The sequence below is a fragment of the Pteropus alecto genome, unplaced genomic scaffold (genome assembly GCF_000325575.1).
Source record: "Pteropus alecto unplaced genomic scaffold, ASM32557v1 scaffold72, whole genome shotgun sequence".
Classification (NCBI taxonomy): Eukaryota; Metazoa; Chordata; class Mammalia; order Chiroptera; family Pteropodidae; genus Pteropus; species Pteropus alecto.
Window position 1 is genome coordinate 13,347,651 of NW_006436811.1, and position 5,859 is coordinate 13,353,509.

Here is a 5,859-nt window from a genome sequence, read left to right on the forward strand (position 1 = left end):
ACCAGGTGGTTTTAGTTGTATCATACTTGAAGTTCCTGAATTCTTGCTTCTAACTGAATGCAGTCTATCATTTCTGTATGAGCTGTATCTTTTCCATTTCTATCATTTTTCCTTAACTTTATTGTATAGTCACTAGGAAAGGGGTCTCAATACCTAATCTTCTTGGGTAATGATACAATTATTAATCTGAGGAGTTTACCAAATAGTACTACCCTAGTTTAGCAAAGAGCTTAATCTGCACCCTCCCCCAAAAATCCTCAAAAAACGAACAAAACTCCCCAAGAAAAAATAAAAAAACAGACACAATAAAATAATAACAAGTAAACAATAAAACCCAACGATCACAAATTAAGCTTATTTCAAGGGACTTTTAATTTCCAACCACTTAGAAAAACCTTTCCTGAGGCAAGAAACACCGAAGTCTGCAATGCAAGGAGAAAATATAAAAACAAAATCCAAATTAATATATGAATAAATCATCTTGCCAAACACGTTCTTCCTAGTAATCAAATTTTAGTTTGGACTTCAATTAAAATCTGACAATCCTTATTAAAAGATTTGAAAACATCTCTGAATTCAGTACCCATAACATTAAAGAAAGTAGCACGGGTGGCACATAAAATTAATAATAGGTATTACGACTATCTATTTGCAAAATTTGATAATTTAGTAGCTTATTTCTTTTTATCACTGAGTAATATTCCATCGTGAGGAGTACAGGTAAAAATAATTAATACTTAAAATGTCCTGTTGCCTTAAAATGTCAAGTAATAATTTTTGTGTCATTTGTCACTATAATTATGATATATTGTGCAAGGAAAAAAACATTTACCTTGAGTTTCAATGATTTTGAGAAAATATTTTTAAGGTTAGAAAAAGGTTAGAAAAAGGTATAAGAAAAGCTCACTGGAATTTTTAATATTAATTACATTAAGAGGCAACACTTTTATTCTTTTATCCCTGCCCTGAATAAAGAAGGAGAAAAAAGCTTTTTAATGAAATTACAGTTTATGGATTCACACTTGTGAGCTTTGTGGCTAAGTGGTGATGGTGTTGGGGGTGCAAATTTGAAAGAAATGGTCATTTTCAACCTGACAAGGAAACTGGATAAGTGTTAGGGAATGAGCAGGAATTGGCGAGACTCATGACTGCGACCTCCTCAAAGGCACATGTAACTATGCTTCCTTCCATTGGTTTGTTGCAGTCCCTTTGACTCCTTTTTTGAGGTTGCTTTGAAATAAAATTTGTTTTCCTGGAAAAACTGATGTAGAGGCATAGAAGTTTCCATGTAAGAAACATTCTATTCAGTTGTCCAGAAAAACTGTAAGGATCTGAAAATACATGTAATAATAATAATACCATTATCATACTCAAGAAAATAAATAATAATTCTTACTTCTTACCCAATGACTTATAATACTAGTAGATAATGTTCAATTTTCAAAAAAATATGGGGCATCTACTATGTGACAGGCACTCTTCTAGCTGCTTGGGATACAGAAATAACAGAAACAGATGCAACTCCCTTATGCAGCAGAGAATAATAATGTGGTTTCTGAAATTGGCTAGTATGGGAGGAAAGCTGATGAAATATATGTAGTTTTTGACTTCAAATAAGTTGTGACTTATAGGATCAGGAGAGAATTAAAGGGACACATATGGAATAATATAATAGACACTAAACCAAAAATGAGCAAAGGGTTACTTCTGATAATAGAGTGGTCTCACAAGAGTCAGAGAAGGGTTATCGAAAGGAATAGATTTCTAAATTAAGTTTTGTAGTTCTATCAGCAATAATGAAAAGATAGAAATAACTTCATATGAAAGGAACGTGGGAGTGAGGACAATACACAGAAGTAATTATAACCCTTTTAGTGCAGCTGGAGTATAAATCGCAGAATGGAGAACTGTAACAGATACAACTGAATAGAATAATGAGACATATGTTGAGAAGTTCCTTGTATATCATGGCAAGGAATTTTATTCTATGAATAGAGGAGAGGTATTTTATATTTATGAATGGAGATTATGTGGTAAAGCATGTGTTTTAGAAAGATCGTTCATGTTCCAGAGTGGAGATAGAGTAGAGAAATGAAAGATTAAGATAAGAGACTTTTATATAACCTAGGAAAAATAAGATTGTGGTTTTGGGAAAGTGTTTTCAGTGAAAATAGAGAGAAGTGGACTAAATCAAAAGATATGAAGCATATATTGACTATTAAGTAAAAAAATGAGGTTGCTGAGGAAAAACCTAATAGTTAAGAATTCCTTCATCAATCCCTTCAACAAATACTGTTGAACTTCTACTTATGCTCGTCAACTTTACAGACCCCTGGTCATCATCAGTGAATGAGGGAGAGAAAACATCCTGGCTATCATGGGAATTATATTTATCAGGGAAACACAGGTAAATACAATCAACATAATAGATAGAAAACAATAGTATATTTGAAAGTAATAAGCAGTACAGAAAAAAAGAAAAACCCAAGGACAAGTAAATGATGATAAGGTTAAAAGGTATTGGTAAGAGAACTGGTGTCAAGAAAGATAAACGACTCTTTCAAGAGGATTTATTGCAATGAGGGCAAAAGTAATGGAGTGATGCCTAAAAAAAGGAAGTGTGGTAAAAAAAAAAAAAGCCTTCTTTTCAGTAAAAGATTAAGAAAAAATACCATGCTTTTGTACTGATGAGTGTGATAAATTGGATAATAAAAAAAATAATAAGATGTAGGAAAGTTGAGAAGGGAAAACTGTTGGAGCAATGTCTGAATCAGTGAAAGGACATGATATATGGGGCAACAGTCAAATGAATCCAGTTTCAGACTCAGTCAACTAAGTGAATCATGTTCCCATTTGCTGAGTTAATATACATAGGAGGAAAAGCAAGTTCGGAAAGAAAGAACATAAACTCACTTTTGTATGTATTATAAGAAGTACATTCTTTAAGAAATGTATATGTATTGTTTGTACTGTTATCTGGAACAAGGGAACAAACAGGGGTCATAATATAACATGCTAACTACTTCAAATATACAAATTTAATTATTAAATAATATATATTTTATCGTCCTACTTTGACAACCATACCTTCACAATGGAAAACAAAAAATATTGTTGTAAGCTTTAGTTTACATAACCAAAGGCTGGTAAAATTGTGAAGGCAAAAATATTTTCCTAACTTTATTAATGAATAATTGACATATAACTTATAAGTTTAAGGTGTACCATGTGATGATTTAATACATGTATATATTATGAAATAATTACTAAAATAAGGTTAGTTAACATATTCACTTTTGTTAGTTGCCATTTTTGTGGATGTGGTTAGAACATTTAAGATTTACTCTCTTAACTTTCAAATAGTGTTGTTAACTATAGTCTATGCTGTACATTGGATCCTCAGAACTTATAACTGGAAGTTTGTACCCTTGACCACCATAACCCATATCCCTTATCCCTCATGCCCTGGCAACCACCAATTAACTTTATTTCTATGAGTTTAGTTATTAAGATTCCATATATAAGTGAAAGCATACAGTATTTGTATTTCTGTCTGATGTATTTCACATAGAATAATGCCCTCAAAATTCATTCATGTTGTTACAAGTGGCAGGATTTCCTTCATTCTCATGGCCAAATAATATTTCATTGCATATCTATATCTATCTATCTCTATATATCTATATCATCTATATCTATATCTATCTATATATCTTCTTTATCCATTCATCCATTGATAGACACTTAGGTTAGGTTACTTCCTTATCTCTAGTATTGTGAGTAATGCTGCAGTAAAAATGGGAGTTCAGATATCTCCTTGAGATTGTTTTCATCTCCTGTCAATATATACCCAGAAGTGTGATTGCTGGATTATACAGTAGTTCTATTTTTTTTTTTTTTAATTTTCGAGGAACCTCTTTACAGTTTTTCATAGTGGCTGTACCAATTTACATTCCCACCAAAGCGTACAAGAGTTTGCTTTTCACTATATCCTTACGAATACTTGTGATTTCTTGCCTTTTTGATGACAGCTATTCCAACAAATGTTAGGTGATATCTCATTGTGGTTTTGATTTTCATTGTACTGACAATTAGAGAGTTGAGAATTTTTTCATGTACCTTTTCATCACTTGTTTATCTTCTTGAAAAAATATCTATTCTGGTGCTTTGCCCATTTTTTAATCAGGTTATTTGTCTTTTTTGCTATTGAATTCTATTAGTTCCTTATGTATTTTGGATATTAACCTTTTATCAGATAGATGGTTTCAAACAATTTCTCCCACTCCACAGCTTTTCTTTTCATTTTGTTAATTGTTCCTTTTGCTGTGTAGAAGCTTTTTAGTTTGATAAATTTTCACATTAAAATTTTTGCTTTTGGTGTCATACCACTACAAAAACACTGCCAAGGCCAATGTTAAGAAGTTTTTCCTCTATGTTTTCTTCTAGGAGTTTTACAGTTTCAGGTCTTACTTTTAAGTTTTTGACACATTTTGAGTTAATTTTTGTGAGTGGTATAAGATAGTGATCCAGTTTTATTCTTTTGCATGTGAATATCCAGTTTTCCCAGCACCATTTGTTAAAGACACTATTTTTTTCCCATTGCGTATTCTTAGTTCTCTTAAAAATAGTAGTTTAATGTACAGGCATAAGTTTATTTCTGGGCCCTCGATTCTATTGCATTGGCCCGTGTATCTATTTGTGTCTGTTTGCATTATCATACTGCCTTGATTAGTATAGTTTTGTAATATGGTCTGATATATATTCTTTATTTAGGTATAAAAGTATCTGGTGAGTAGTTAAAATTAAATTTTAGATTCATAAATGAACCATTTTATATGTCAAATATTAGCATTGTGATGGGAACACATGAAATAATTTTGTTTCAATTTCATCTCATAAATTTCTATTACAAAAATTGTGATTTAACAATTTCTTAAAACAATATTTTGACCTATATATGTTCTTCTATATATTCTAATTGCTTTTTTAGTATGAAAAAAACAAGCTTAGAAGTATGTTGCTCAATTTATTTAAACACTTCTTTTCTCAACTTAAAATATTTTGCCAACTGAGATAGTATTTTGATCTATAATAATCAGAATACAGACATTAGATTGCAGATTAGTTTTATAATTATTTTCTTCTTCACCATAATTTTTATTTTCTTATTCTAATTTATTTTTATTTTATTGCAACAAATGTTGGTGTATATTACAACTAGCTCTTTTGATTCAGGAAAAATGTAATTTTTTAAGTTTTAAATATTTTTAAAAATTTTAATTAAAATAGCTAAATTAGATCAGTTGCTTTAATCTATTGCAACATTATCAGCATATACATGTGTATGTATATATGTATACATATACATTTATGTGTATATGTATATATGTGTGTGTTGTGTCTATATTTAAATCTACATCTAAGCAATTTAAGTCTGGGTATTGCATTTTCAAGGCAAGTACATTTGAAATTCTTATGGTTACTTTCTTCATATATAAAGGGCACCCTTATTTTTCTTAATTCTTTGGCTTATCCAGCATCTTTTTAAAGTACATGTTAATCAACATCCTCACTGAGTGTTTGAGAATAGTTATAGGATATATTTAATGTGGCCATAAAAATATTCTAAATGTGGACCACTATAGAAAATATCCTATGTAATCTTTGCATTGATTAAAAAAACTATAATGGTTATTTGCTGATCCTGTGTCTCATGGTAACAAATATAAACTATGCACTGTCAATTAAAAAAATTATTCTGTACTTTTAGCCAAAAATTTACTGCTGCTGAAAAACTCGTTTTTCATCATCCTCTCTCCTAGAGCCATTAACATAATGCCAAAATCTATCTTTTTTAAG